The sequence below is a fragment of the Panthera leo genome, chromosome C1 (genome assembly GCF_018350215.1).
Source record: "Panthera leo isolate Ple1 chromosome C1, P.leo_Ple1_pat1.1, whole genome shotgun sequence".
Classification (NCBI taxonomy): domain Eukaryota; kingdom Metazoa; phylum Chordata; class Mammalia; order Carnivora; family Felidae; genus Panthera; species Panthera leo.
In genome coordinates this window covers 76,093,979-76,110,173 of record NC_056686.1, presented here as the reverse complement: position 1 = coordinate 76,110,173, position 16,195 = coordinate 76,093,979, and the positions used below count along the sequence as shown (strand labels likewise).

Below are 16,195 nucleotides of genomic sequence, written 5' to 3'. Positions count from 1 at the left end.
CTTCATTCAGGCAAGCTGAAATAAAATCTATATATATATATATATTGCAGGAAGGTAGTACTGAATATATTCTGAAAATATAAGAAAATGTACTGGCTTTCTCTGAGCCAGAAGATATTTTTCTGCATTTCAACTATCCCTAACTTCTACAGGTGGATTCATAAGCACTTTTCCCCCCCCTTACAAGGGACTCTGCTAAACATCATGAGTAGTAGAGGAAATATGGACAGAGAAACAATGTCCTCCTCTGAAAATAGTCTAGGAAATCTGTCCATTTGCCACATCCCATGGAAGCCAGTTGTGCTAGAAGCTTCCCACCTGACCCTTGTCTTTGTAGATGAGAGTAGGACTACATCTTATTTAAGTTTGCTCCCTAGCACCTAGCCTAGGGCCTGGCACATGGCGGAGCACATAACAGAGGCTCAGTAAATGGTCAGAGTATGAATGGTTTTGTTGAAAAACATGAGAACTGGAAGTGCTGGGTAGATGTGGGCCCCTGCTCATTTACATCTTCCAGAGAATTTGGAATCCGGTGGACAGGGTGGGTGATGCACTGACATCCAACCCACCCTTGCTTCTCAAAACTCTCCCGGTGTAGGGCCTGGATTCCAACCTCCACTTGATACCACTGTTTCTACTTATTTGGATCCTGTCAGTCAAACAGTGTGGGTATCAGCCAGCCAGTAGTGGGCTGAGAGACAGGAGGGAACTACATTCTAGCACTGCTCTGCCACCAACCTTCTGTGTGCCTGGGTGCAAAATGAGCCTGTAACTCAAATGATCTCTACAGTCTCTTCCAACCCTGACATTCTGTGCTATTTCTATGAAACACCCCAGACTTGGAAGGACTCTGTCTCTCACCATTGTTTCTTCCACCCGGTCTTCAGAGTTATACGTGCACTAGACCAATTAGCTGGGTAATTGTTCCCGAGTACAAGCTTATTCCTAATTAGACAGTGTCTGGGTTCACACTACAGCAATTAACCCCCAAATGGAATAATAACTCTAGAATGAGCACAGCGTAATTGTTTTGAAGCCCACCCCTCCCCCTTACTGATTCCCCTTGGGCTACAGCAGAAGAGGAACTGTTTGCTGTGGGCTGGCCACTTTCTCCTTGACCTCTGCATGGTCCTTGCCATGTAGTACTCCACTTATGTTCATGACTGGCTTCTAGCTGCCTGGGTGTTCCTGTGGCTTGCTGGCAGGCCACTCCCTGACCTATGACATTGCAGCTCCTGTGGATTCAGTGAGAATCTCCCCTCTGCACCTACTAGCCTCCCATAGGTCACTCAGGGCCAAAACTCATGAATAAAAATGCCACCCAGAAACATGTAGAATATCAGATTAGGAAATGATGAGATTTATTTCCAGTCTTCACAAGATAACAGCACGTGGGTGGCACAAACATAACTGCTTTGGCCTTTTTTGCAGAACTTATGAATACACACGTAAGAGAGGAAGTGCTGCTAATATAACCCACAGTTACTCAACCACATGCTTCTCAAACAAACTGCACTTGCTACAGCACAAACAGAGCAAGCAGTGAGAATTTTCTGTTACTAAATTTGTTAAAGTGATTTGTAGGTATTTAAACTTGAGTATGTTTTTACAGTTTGAGGTAATTGGCCTACTTTAAATAACTGGCAACACACATACACTGTACTTTTTTCCCCCCTTCCTTTCGCCCTGCTAAATGTTTCCTGGCATGCTGACAGCTCCAGGCACACTCTGCATCAGGGTAGCATACGATGGGCCAGGGGTAGCATGGCCAGAGATTTGTCCCTTGCAGTAGGAAATGTGGTCCAGCAGCAGGAAAGGGGACCCAAGTCTGTTTGTGTGACTTGGCACCCAGTTCAGGGATGGGTGAAAGGTTTGTCAGCCAGCAAAGGAAGGCGTGGAGAGGAGAGCAGAGTGGCTTACAGTTACAGGTCAGAGGTAGGATCATTACATGGAAACTCCTGCTCAGCCAGTACTTAGCAGCTGTGTGCCTCGTTCTGTTACGTCTCAGTTTCTTTAGGTGTAAAATGGGGATATACTTATCTGACATTCTGTGAAACGATAAAATATATAAAGGATCTCACATAGTCCCTGGCACACAATAAGCTACAATAAATGTTGGCAACTATAAATAGTCATATTCAAGGCTGTTATTTTTACTATGTTCAGTTCTATTTGAAAAATGTACTCCTTAAAACAATTGACTTCTGCACACACACACAAAATCATGATAAACACACAAGTCTACAACAGTCTACTTAATGGTGCCCCCTAGAGTTGGATAATAACACATGTGTAAAATCCACCTACCTAGAAGCAGCAACCTTGAATACTTTTAGTAATGTTTGGCCTTATGGTTTTATTATGTTATCCTGAACCATCTTCTGCAGAAATGTTTAGCAGGAATTGCTGCCTGCTATAGACTGAATTATTTCCCTTCCAAGTTCCTATGATAAAGCCCTAACCCTCAGTGTGATGGTGTTTGGAGATGGGGCCTTTGGGCGGTAATTGGGGTTAGATGAGGCCATGAGGTTGGGGCCCTCATGATGGGATGACTGCCCTTGAGAGACACCATGTTCTCCACCACATGAAAACACAGCAAGAAGATAGCTGTCTGTAAACTAGAGAGGCCTCACCAGGAACCAAATCAGCCAGCATTTTCACCTTGGACTTCCCAACCTCCAGAACTCCAAGAAAATGAATTTCTGTTGTTTAAGCCACCTAGTCTATTGTATTTGTTATGGCAGTTGGAACCGACTAAGACACTGCCCCTTCTGAGAGCTTACACAGTAATTCTGCTCTAACGTGGCAATAATTCCATTGAGTTAGAATCTTGTGCTTGTTAATGTTCTGTAGTGGACTGTGGACCAGTTAAGGGGCAAGGACTACATATTTTCACTCTGTACGCTTCCATATTTGTCTAATAAGTGACTTTTTCAAAGACATTTGTTTTGCCCCTTCCAACCTAACTAAACGCTACTGGGTCAAGGGTCAAGAGTGCATTGCACAACCAGACTGAGACATCTCTGCTCCTTGAGTTCTCAAGGACAGTGGCTGCTATTTGGTGGCCTTGAAAACACGAGGTCATTGAAATCACCTGTATATCCTACTAGGTGAGGCACAAGAAAGTGAATGAGTGGGAAAGGAAGAATTTGGCATTTAACATAGTCTGTGTGACTCATAAGAGAATTGCTCTGTAGTTGATGTGAGTGTCGGAGTAATTCCCAGTTTTCTATTATAAACGAGAATTCTCTGTGGGCAAGTGGAGCAATACGAATACTATTTGGGGCCAATATTGTGGTCTGAAAAAATATATTGAGGAGAAAATATTATGTTGATACATTTGAGTTTCTGTCATCTATAGAGTCCCAATTAGTAATAAGTTAGAATAAGATTTTACAGCGGCACCTGGGTGGCTCAGTCGGTTAAGCATCTGAGTCTTGATTTTGGCTCAGGTCATGATCTCACTATTGGTAAGATCGAGCCCTGATATAGGCTCTGCACTGATAGTGTGGAGCCTACTTGGGATTCTCTCCCTCCCTCTCTCTCTTCCCCTCCCCAGCTCTCGTGTGTGCTCTTTCTCTCTTCTCTCTCTCAAAATAAAAATAAACAATAAGATTTTACGTTGCAGTATTTTCCAAGTATTTCACATGCATCATTTCAATAAACCTCAGAATTAGATAGGCAAGTATAGGTGTGGGAGACACCAATTATATTGTCTGCCCAGTACACCTTGCCTTTTTGGGGGAACATTTCCTTGAGTTTTATAGAACCATTACTTGCACAAAATCTTAAGGTTTTAGGGTGGTTTCTAATCTTAGAACCCTATCCCCCTGACCACAGAAGGGCACATGACCAAGATTGACCAATCAGAGCTCTTCTCCAGTATTATTCCCCTGGGAACTAAGGAAACAGAACAACTTTCTAACTGGTGGTAGAGTTGGAATAAATTAAATAGATAGGAGTTGCCTGTGACTGTAGGTCTCATCTCATAGGGAACTCTACTTGGAGGGAATGAAGCCAACATATTGAGGGAAGCAAAAGCATGTAGGTCTCTTTTAGTTGTGACAGAAACTCAACTTGAAACAGCTTAGAAAAATAAGGCAATTGATTTTATTGAAGTTTAACATACAGTGTTATATTTGGCTTTACAACAGAATGATTCAGCAATTCTATACTTAGTGCTCAGCAAGATAAGTGTAGTTGCCCTCTGCCACCAAACAATGATATTACAATATCATTAACTATATTCCCTATGCTTTACTTTTCATCTTCATGACTTATTTTATAACTAGAAGTTTGTATCTCTTAATGTCCTTTATCTATTTCACTTATCCCCCACGTACATCCCCTCTGACAAGGGTTTTTTGGGATTTTTTTTGTCACAGTTTCCTTGTTTGTTCAATTGTTTTGTCTTAGATCTGCATATGCATGAAATCATATGGTATTTGTCTTTCTCTGACTTATTTCACTTATGTTGTAGCAAATGGCAAGATCTCATCCTTTTTTATGGGTAATATTCCATTGTATATAATAATTCCACTTATTTTAATTCTAGTATAGTTAACATAATGTTATATTAATTTAAGGTGTACCATATACTGATTCAACAATTCCATACATCACCCAGTGTTCATCACTAAGTCTAAAGTTCTCTCTTGTCTAGCAAGAGAGAGGAAGCAGGATTAAAGGCAAGAGATGGCTGATGTCTGGGTCCTTGCCACATTTTTATTAGGATCAGAAGGTTTACAAACATGGTGATGGATGTGCACAAAGCGACAATGAACCTGGGAACATTAATTCATGGACGTGAGGGAAAGAGGGTCTTGAAGATATTTGGAGTTAGGGGTTTGGGTTAATACAAAATAAAATCCTAGAGCTGGGCAGCCAGGTGGGAGGTTGTTTACAGCAGACATGAGGCACCACCTCTATTTATCTTAGCTAGCCTAGGGGATGAGACATAGGACAGGTGACCTCAGGGTTAACAAGGCACCTTCTTTTTGTTAATCATCTCTGGTTTGGGCTGCTTCACCTGCAGTGGTGGTCTATAGCCCTATTTATGTGTTTACCTAAGTTGGTACTTCCTTCCGGTGAAAGCAGCTTTCTGCTATAGTACTAAATTGGGGGCCGCTTCCACCCTGAATACCTAATCTTGTTTATTTCATATATTCTATACTGGGGCTTCTGCCCTGCCTTCTCTGTATTTATTTACCTAATCTTGTTTACCCAAACTTGGGTGTGAGCATCCTATGGCTTTGTACTTCTTTATGCTTTGTTAACCCATTGGTGTAAACCCAGGAAATTTCTAAGTTTATTCCCCACACATCACAACAAGTGCAGTCTTTAATCCCCATCATCTGTTTCACCCATCCCCTCCCCATCTACCTCCCTTCTGGTAACCATCAGTTCTATATAGTTGAGTCTGTTTCTTGGTTTGTCTCTCTTTCTCTCTCTCTTTTGCCTTTGCTGCTTTGTTCTGCTTCTTAAATTGCACATATGAGTGAAATCATATGGTATTTGTTTTTCTCTGACTCATTTATTTCACTTAGCATAATATTCTCTAGCTCCATCTATGTCATTGCAAATAACAAGATTTCATTCTTTTTTATGGCTGAAAATTATTCCATTGTGTATATATTCCTCATCTTTATCCATTCATCTAGTGATGGACACTCGGGCTGCTTCCATAAGTTGGCTATTGTAAATAATGCTGCTATAAAATGTAGGGGTGCATGTATCCCTCTGAATTAGTGTTTTGCATTTTTCGGGTAAATACCCAGTAGTGCGATTATTGGGTTGTAAAGGTGGTTTTAACTTTTGAGGAACCTCTATACTCTCTTCCACAGTGGCTGTAGCAGTAGCACTTTGCATTCCCACCAGCAGTCCACAAGGGTTCCTTTTGCTCCACATCCTCATCAACATCTGTTGTTTCTTATGTTTTTCATTTTAGCCATACTGACAGGTGTGAGGTCATATTTCATTGTAGTTGTGATTTGCGTTTCCCTGATGATGAGTTATGTTGAGCATCTTTTCATGTGTCTGTTAGCCATCTGGATGGCTTCTTTGGAGAAATGTCTGTTCATATCTTCTACCCATTTTTTAATTGGATTGTTTTTTGGGTGTTGAATCATATAAGTTCTTTATATATTTGGGATACTAATCCTTTATCAGATATGCAGATATGTCATTTGCATATATCTTCTTTCATTCCATTTGGTAGGTTGCCTTTTAGTTTTGTTGATTATTTCCTTCCCTGTGAAGAAACTTTCTATTTTGATGTAGTCCCACTAGTGTATTTTTGCTTTTATTTCCCTTGCCTCAGGAGACACATCTAGAAAACTGTTGCTATGGCTGATGTCAGAGACATTATTGACTGTACTCACCATATTTTTATGGTTTTAGGTCTCCTATTTAGACCTTTAATCCACTTTGACTTTATTTTTTGGATGGGGTCAGAAAGGGGTCCAGTTTGATTCTTTTGCATGTAGCTGACAAGTTTTCCCAACACTATTTGTTGAAGAGACTTTTTCCCATTGTATATTCTTTGCTGCTTTATCAACCTTATAATCATACTTTTATTTCTGGGTTTTCTGTTCTGTTCTGATCTATATGTATGTTTTGTACCATACTGTTTTGATTCCTACAGCTTTTGGTATAACTTGAAGTCTGGAATTGAGATACTGATAGCTTTGTTTTCTTTTTCAAAATTGCTCTGGTTATTTGGGTCCTCTGTGGTTCCAGATAAATTTTAGGACTTTTGTTCTAGTTCTTTGATATTTTTGTTATAGTTCTGTTGGTATTTTGATAGGGATGGCATTAAAAGTGTAGATTTATTTGGGTAGTATAGAAATTTTAACAGTATTTGTTCTTCCAATCTGTGAGCATGGAATGTCTTTCCATTTCTTTGTGTTGCCTTTAGTTTCTTTCATCAATGTTTACTGTTTTCAGAGTATAGGTCTTTCATCTCTTTGGTTCATTTATTCCTGGATTTCTTATTGTTTTTGGTGCACTTGTAAATGGGATTTTTTTCCTAATTTTTCTGCCTCATTAGTGTACAGAAATGCAAGAGATTTCTGTACATTGATTTTATATCCTGGAACTTTACTAAATTCAATTATCAGTTTTAGTAGTATTCTGGTGAAGTCTTTAGGGTTTTCTAAATAAAGTATCATGTCATCTGCAAATAGTATAAGTTTTACTTCTTTGTTTTCTGACTGCTGTGGCTAGGACTTCCAATACTGTGTTGAATAAAAGTGGTGAGAGTCATCATCATGGTCTTGTTTCTGACCTTTGGGGAAAAGCTCTCAGTTTTTCACCATTGAGTATGATGTTAGCTGTGAGTTTTTCATATATAGCCTTTATTATGTTGAGGTATGTTCCCTCTAAACCTATGTTAGATTTTTTATTATGAGTGGATGTTGTATTGTGTCAAATGCTTTTTCTGCATCTATTGAGGTGATTATTTATCTTTTCTCTTGTTGATGTGATGTATCATGCCGATTGAATGACAAATATTGAACCACACTTGTATTCCTGGAATAAATACTTTGGTTATGGTGAATGATTTTTTTAATGTATTGTTAAATTTGGTTTGGTAATATATTGTTGAGGATTTTTGCATATATGTTTATCAGAGATATTGGCCTGTAGTTTTCTTTTTATGTAGTGTCTTTGTCAGGTTTTGGTATTAGGATAATGCTGGTCTTATAGAATGGATTTGAAAGTTTTCCTCCTCTTCTATTTTCTGCAATAATTGGAGAAAAATAGACATTAACTTGTGTTTAAATGTTTGGTAGAATTCACCTGTGAAGCCATCTGGCCCTGGGCTTTTGTTTGTTGGGAGATTTGTGGAGTTTTTTTTTTTTATTACTAATTGCATTTTATTGCTAGTAATTGGTCTGTTCAAATTTTCTCTTTCTTCCTGATTCAGTTCCTGAGGTTATATGTTTCTAGGAATTTATACATTTCTGCTAGGTTGTATGATTTGTTGGCATATAATTTTCATAATATTCTGTTATAATCCTTTGTATTTCTGTGGGGGCCATTATTATTTCTCTTCCTTAATTTTTGATTTTATTTTTTTTCAGTCCTTTCTTTTTTTCTTCACGAATTTGGCTAAAAGCTTATCAATTTTGTGCATCCTTTCAAAGAACCAGCTCCTGGTTTTATTTATCTTTTGTATTAAGTTTTTTAGTTTTTATATCATTTGTTTATGCTCTAATCTTTAATGTATCCCTCTTTCTACTGGCTTTGGGGTTTGTTCTTTTTGTAGCTCCTTTAGGTTTAAGATTAGGTTGTTGAATTGAGATTTTTCTTGTTTCTTGAGGCTAGGCCTGTATTACTGTAAACTTTCCTCTTATAACTGCTTTTACTATAGCCCAAAGATTTTGGACTGCTGTGTTTTCATTTTCATTTGTTTCCATGTATTTTTTCTGTGGTTTTGGTCATGATTTCTTCTCTCTCATTCATGATTTTATTTACTTGGGTCCTTTCTGTTTTCTTTTTGATAAGTCTGTCTAGGGGCTTATCTATTTATTAATTTTTTCAAAGCACCAGCTCTTGGTTTCATTGATCTTTTCTACTGTTTTTTTTTTTTGTCTCTTTCTGTATCATTTATTTCTGCTCTAATTTTTATTATTTCCCTTCTGCTGACCTTAGACTTCATTTGTTCTTTATTTGAGATTTTTTTGGTTCTTAAAGTAGGCCTGTATTGCCGTAGGCTTTCCTCTTATGACTGCTTTTGTTGCATCCCAAAGGTTTTGGACTGTCATGTTTTCTTTTTCATATTTCTTCTTTAATTTCCTGGTTGACCCATTCATTCTTTAGTAGGATGTTCTTTAACCTGCATGAATTTGTGGTCTTTCTCAATTTTTTCTTGTGGTTGAGTTCAAGTTTCATAGTGTTATGGCTGGAAAATATGCATGGTGTGATCTCAATATTTTTGTACTTGTTGAGGATTGATTTGTGACCTAGTAGGTGATCTATTCTGAAGAATGTCCCATATGCATTTGAAAAGAATGTGTATTCTGCTTTAGGATGAAATGTTATGATTATATCTGTTAAGTCTGTCTGATCAGTGTGTCAAAGCCATTGTTTCCTTGCTGATTTTCTGTTTTGATGATTTGTCCATTGATGTAAGTGGGGTGTTAAAATCCCCTACTGTTATTGTATTGTTATCAATGAGTTTATGTTTGTTATACTTTTACATATTTAGGTTCCTCAAAGTTGGGGGCATAAATATTTACAAGGGTTAGATCTTGTTGGATAGCCCCCTTTATTGTGATATAGTGCCCTTCTTCATGTCTTGTTACCATTTATGTTTTAAAATCAAGTTTGTCTGATTATAAGTATCGCTAATCTGGCTTTCTTTTGATGTCCATTTGCATGGTAAATGTTTCTCCATCCTCTCACTTTCAATCTGCAGGTGTCTTTAGGTCTAAAATGAGTCTTGTAAGGAGCACATAGATGGATCTCTTTTTTTTACCTGACACTCTGTGTCTTTTGATTGGAGCATTTAGTTCATTTACATTGAGAGTAATTACTGATAGATATGAATTTAGGCCTTTATATTACTTGTTTTGTCATTGTTTCTGGAGATTTTATCCATTCCTTTCTAGTCTTTGTCACTTTTGGTCTTTCTTTCCTACTTGAAGAGTCCCCTTTAATATTTCTTGCATGGCTGATTTAGTGGTCACAAATTTCTTTAGTTTTTGTTTGGGAAACTATCTCCCCTTCTATTCTGAATGATAGCCTTGCTGGTTAGAATATTCTTGGCTGTAGATCTTTCCCATTCAGCACGTTGAATATATTATGCCACTCCCCTCTGGCCTTCCAAGTATCTGTGGAAAGATCTGTTGCTAACCTTGTAAATTAGGGTCTTCTTTTGTCTTGCTGTTTTTTAGGGTTGTTTTCTTTATATTTTAGAATTTAACTACAACGTGTCTTGATGTTGGCCTGCTTTTGATTATGATGGGAGTTCTCTCTGCCTCCTGGATTTGGAAGTCCATTTTCTTTCTTTTTTTTTTTTAACGTTTATTATTGAAAGTCAGAATCAGGGGCGCCTGGGTGGCTCAGTCGGTTGAGCGTCCGACTTCAGCTCAGGTCACGATCTCGTGGTCCGTGAGTTCGAGCCCCGCGTCGGGCTCTGGGCTGATGGCTCAGAGCCTGGAGCCTGCTTCCGATTCTGTGTCTCCCTCTCTCTCTGCCCCTCCCCCGTTCATGCTCTGTCTCTCTCTGTCTCAAAAATAAATAAACGTTAAAAAAAAAAAAAAAAAAGAAAAAAAGTCAGAATCAGATCATGAGCAGGAGAGGGGCAGAAGCAGGCTCCAGGCTCTGAGCTGTCAGCACAGAGCCCGACGCGGGGCTCAAACTCACAAACTGCAAGATCATGACCTGCGCTGAAGTTGGACTCCTGAGTGAGCCACCTAGGCGCCCCTGGAAGTCCATTTTTTCCCCCAGATTAGGGATGTTTTAAGCTATACTTTCTTCCAATAAACCTTGTGAGCCCTTTTCTCCTTCTTCTGGGACTCCTATGATATGAATGTACTATGTTTCATTGAGTCACTGAGTCCACTAGGTCTATTTTTGTGATCCAAGATTTTTCTTTCCCTCTTTTGATCAGCTTCATAATTTTTCATAATTCTATCTTCTTTATCACTTATTCTTTCCTCTACTTCTCCCATCCTTGTGGTCATTACATCCAGTCAGATTTGAATCTCAGTTATTGCATTTTTCATTTCAGCCTGACTAGTTTTTAGCTCTTTTATCTCTGTGGTAAGTATATCCCTAATGTCTTTCATGCTTTTCTCAAGCCCAGCTAGTATTCTTATGATTGTTGCTTTACATTCTGGATCAGGCATATTGCTTTACATTCTGGATCAGGCATATTGCTTATATCTGTTTCGATTAGATCCCTGGCCATGACCTTTTCTTGTTCTTGCTTTTGGGATGAATTCCTCTGTCTTGGCATTTTGTCTAGGCCTGTTTTCTTCTGTGTGTCAGGAAAGCCTGTTATATTTCATGCTCCTGAAACTATATGACCTCTTCTTCATAAAGCCATTAATGTCCCAGGCCTGACACTTAAGGAAATATCTCTGGTGTGTGCTGCATGCACTGTGCTGCTGTGTTATGGGTGCTCTGTCCCTCAGGTCAGTCCTCTGCAGAGTTTCTCCTTGCCTGCAGTAGAGAGTGTTTGGACCTTGGGCAGAGTGTGGAGAGTGTTAACTAGGTGTGTTCTTGTCTGCTTGTTAAAAGAGACCTGATGTTATTTCCACTAGAGCTGAAGCTTTGCAGAACTCTATGGTCAATACATATGATAATACATATGGTGCATGTGGGGGTTTGTGCTGGTCTTCTGGGGGATGGGCCTGTTGCACTGGGTCTCATGCACCTTGCCCAAGAAAAGCAGTACAAGCAGAGCACAGGGTGTTGCGGGGAGCTTGGTGTGGACAGATTAGGCAGCCAGGGTTGGGGCTGTACTGTTTACTGAAGTTAGTTTACGCTGAGGGGCAGGGAAGGGAAATGGCACCAGCCAGCTCCTTTTTCCCTGGAGAGGGGAACCTGCTTACAGCTGTCAGGGAAACCCTCCCAGAAGAATGAATAATTTTTCCTAGTGCATCCTAGGTGTTTTTCAGATCACTGTTTTCAAACTGTCTGTGTCTGGGATGCTTGCCTTCCTGGAGCAGTGCAGTATCCTTTTGGCTCTATCCAGCCATGTTGGCTGATTTTTAAAACTCTAAACTTCAGGGACTTGATGTGGTGGGGACCTGTCCTGGTCTTCTGGGAAAGGGTCTCACTGTGCTAGGATTGATGCAAGTTTGACCAGAAGGACAGTTGCACCAGAGCACAGGAGCGTGAGTTTTGGAGCAAGCACACTAAAGGGCCAGTGTCCAGGTTAGCCACCCTCAGCAGGTGTCTCTGCACCATGCTGGGAACCTGGGAAAGGAAATGGTGCCCATTGGCTCCATTGTCCCTGGAGAGGCAATGCCACCTCTCTCAGATGCACTCCAAGAAGGGGGAACTGTCCCCCCAGTGCATCTCAGGTGACCCTCAGATCATGACATCTGCCCCCGGGTTACTTGCTGCCTTCTCTCTAGGAGCACTGCAGTGCTCTTAGGGCTCTATACCAGCCATGCTAGGGACCTCTACAACTCTAATCTTTGGGCCCTGCTAGTTATAAGATCTCATGAAAATAAATGCCTCTTGTTTCCTAGTCAATGACTATGGAGAAATGTTTTCCTTGTGCAATGCCCTGTATGCTCCTCTCCCTCTCAACACCACCTGAGCTCCTTCCCCTCCACAGCACCCATGATCTGTTTCTCCCCCAAGCCATATCTCCACACCTCTTGTCACCCACAATGTGGTTTCTTCTCTCCCTCTTCTTGTGCAGTTTGTTCTGTCAGCCCTCAGATCGATTTCTTGGGTATTCAGAATGACTTGATATTTATCTAGCTGTGTTCAAAGGTAAGCCCAGGGTCCTCCTACTACTCCAACATTTTAGGTCTTCCTCTTATCTCCATGTATTTCTTAAAAATTTCTCTTTGATATCTTGGTTGACTCATTCATTGTTTAGTAGCAAGTTGTATTATTACACGTTCTCCATGTATTTGTGTTCTTTCTAGGTTTGTTCTTATAATTGATTTCCAGTTTCATACCATTGTGGTTGAGAAGGATGCAAAATATAAAGTCTTCCTGAGTAAGACTTGTTTTGTGGCCTAATGTGTGACCTGTCCTGAAGAATATTGCATGTGTACTTGAAAAAAATGTATATTCTGCCTTTTGTGGATGGAATATTCTGTATATATCTGTTAGGTCCATCTGATCTAATGTGTCATTCAACGATACATTTCCTTATTGATTTTCTGTATGGATGATCAATCCAGTGATGCAAGTGGGGTGATAAAGTACCCTACTATTATTGTGTTACTTTCAATTCTTCCCTTTATATCTATTAATTAATATTTGTTATATGTATTTAGATGCTTCCATGTTGGGTGCATAGATATTTATAATTGGTATATCCTTTTGTTGGATTGTTCCCTTTTTTCTTATGTAATACCCTTCTTTTTCTCTTGGTATAGTCTTTGTTTTAAAGTCTATTTTGTCTAATTTAATTATTGCTACCCAGCTTTTTTTTTTTTAACTGCACTTGCATGGTAAATGTTTTTCCATCCTTCAGTTTCAATCTGCATTTGTCTTTAGGTTTGAAGTGAGTCTTTGGTAGACAGCAAATAGATGGGTCTTGCTTTTTTATTCATTCAGTCATCCTAGATCTTTTGATTAGGGCATTTAGTCCATTTACATTCAAAGTAATTATTGATAGGCATGTACTTATTGCCATTTTCTTACTTACTTGTGGTTGTTTTATAAGTACTGAGGCCCATAGAAATTGGATACATCAGGCAAATTAGAAAAGAGGAAATAAAAATTAAATTAATACTTATTATATGCCAGGCAATGCTTTACATACTTTCCTGTAAGAAATATCATTTCCACCATTTCACGGTTGAAAATGGAGGACACACAGCTAATATTTGGAATCTGGGATTTGAACCCAAGCCTGTATGGCACCAAAGCCCATGATCTATGTCTATACTTAAAATATTGAGCAAGTCCTCTTTCCAGAGCATGATGCTGCCTGTTCCCAAGTCTTTGAGACAAAAATTATATTATCTAGCCCTCATCACTTTTTTCTAGCACAAAAATATACTTTTGTAATCAGCCCTCACCTATTTACTGATTAACATGACTACATTTCATACTCCTGGATAAGGGGTTTGATTCTCAAATGAAAACCTGGGGTATTCCCAGGTCCTGCCCAAATATGATAAAAAATATCACAAAAATCTACATTTGATACTTTGGTCAAGCCTTCATCAGAGTTGCTAAGAGACTACATGTTCATGTTCCCTTTCAGGACAAACAAATCAGCTAACATGGAAAGAGGGGGAAGGAAAGAGAGCCCCCCAGGCTAAAGACAGGAAAACACTGAGAGTAGAATTAACACTATGAAGAGGAAAGGCAAAAAGAGGCTGTGATCCAAACAAAATAGCAGCAAGTGAAACGAACAGAGGTGAGTGTGAAGAGCAGGCATCCTGAAACAGAGGAGGGGCTGAACAAAACTCTAAAGAAGCAAACGACTGAGCAGACAAAAGGCCCCCAAAATAGTGAAATATGGAACTTTTAAGAAGAAAATCCTAAAGATAAGACAGTGCCCAAAGAATTTGCATACTGCTTTGAAATGCACTTTTACTTTGGAGAAGAGATTCTGGGAAAGCTAAGAGATACTCCAAACGTACTTAATTGCCCTGTTGCATTTCCCCACACATTCCACCAGGTGGAGGTGGGAAGTGGGTCTTGTTTCAAAGAATTCCTTTGACAAAGAACCTGCAAAAACTTACCACTTGGATTATTTAAAGATGGTCTACAAAGTTGTGACTGAGTAAATAAAGTTGGAACCATGAGAGAAAAGTGATAGGAAATAATGAATATGAAGAATCATCTATCATTTATTTATTTAGAGTGAGTGATTGGGAGAGAGGGGCAGTGGGAGAGAAAGAGAGAATCTTAAGCAGGCTCCACACTCAGCATGGAGCCCAATGTGGGGCTTGATCCCATGACCCTGGGATCATAACCTGAGCCCAAATCAAGAGTTGGATGCTCAACTGACTGGGCCACCCAGGCTCCCAAAGGTGAATTTTTAAAGCTGAAAGCTGAAAACTGAAATCAAAACCTATTTGTAATGTGGAGAAAAGAAGGGACCCATGGACTGGATCTGTGCCCAGAAAGTAGATAGAGGCAGACCACACAGGACCACAAAGCAATTATTAAGGATGTTAAAGTATATCCTAAGATAGGCAGGAAGAGGCTACTGATCTTAGGGGAATGAGAGGAAGTAATGTATTAATTAGGACTCTATAGATTGCAAATGATACCAGTTCTAAACTCAAACTGGGTTTGACAAAAAAGCAAAAGTATCTGCTGCTTTAACTGAAAAGTCCTGAGATACATCTAAAATGAGATGCCACTTCATTCTGGGCCTGAAATGATGTTTATCAGACTTGACCTTTTTCCTATTCTTGGTTCTGCTTCCCTCCATGCAGCCTTCATTTTCAAAACCCCCATGTGGTGGTAAAGGGACAGTCAGTAGTTCCATATCAACAAGTCCAAGAGAAAAAGGTTCTCTCCACAGAAAATACCACACAGCCTTGAATCCATTTTCAATACATCAACATGAAAAAATGATAGACGGGGTATGAAGGTTTTTCTCCACAGGAAATTCAGGGTACCACTATTAAAGCAAGGGGAAAACAGGTGCTGGTGGCCAAACAATGGTGCTTTTCATCACACATTTCCAATAATGTGACATCAGTATAGACAGATGATTCTCTATTTGAAATCACAAATTTATTTATAAACATGCACACATTCAGTTGAACAAAAGCTGGTATAGTTTATAGCCATTTACCTCACACAGTATGAGGCTACTTAAGGTCTTCAAAATTTTCTGACATTGTGAAATACCTTAAGGATGTCATCATTTGCTCAGAACCAAATTGTAATTTTGTGATCTTCGTTACTCAAGCAGAGTAAAATCTTCGAAATGATTTTGAGGCATTATTTTATACTTGAAGAGGAACAGTTATGTGAATAAAACAAATGTAATATATGTTTGATACCTATAGTGTGTATCTGTGCAGACAAAGAAGCTGAAAACAAGGAAGTGTGTGGTAAATCAGGAGACCTGGCTCAGATCACAATCGTGTTGTTGATTACTTAAGCTATTGATTACTTACAGATTGTTGATTAGGTTCAGCACACGCCTCCACTGCGCAGTGGTAGCAGGGCATACTTCCTGGGCTCACATCTTGCCTCTGCCATTTATTAGCTGTGTGACCTGAAGCAAGTTATTCAACCTCTTCCATATCTGTAAAGCGAGAATAACAATAGTACTGCTTTCAATGGTTACTACAAGGATTAAATGAGTTAAAATTTGTTAACATGCTAAAACAGTGCCTGATGCATAATTTTTTTTTAGTGCTACACATGTACTCGCTCAATGTACTTGACTTTTTTATTTTAGCTTTCTTATTTCAGTTTACTTATCTGAAAAATAAACACAATAATACTTACAGTTTCCCAGTATATTAAATGACATAATAGTATGTAGAACTCCTAGCACAGAGCTTTGCATAGAGCA

General features: G+C 39.2%; 1 long non-coding RNA gene across 2 annotated transcripts in view; it reads right to left on the bottom strand.

Annotated features, from left to right (window-relative positions):
• The window catches only part of LOC122227963, a 100,240-nt gene that overhangs the window by 2,107 nt on the left and 81,938 nt on the right, over positions 1-16,195 (bottom strand). For both annotated transcript variants that reach the window (XR_006206301.1, XR_006206300.1), the window contains exon 2: positions 15,792-15,922. This is a non-coding gene — a long non-coding RNA (uncharacterized LOC122227963). The remainder of the gene's footprint in view (positions 1-15,791; positions 15,923-16,195) is intronic.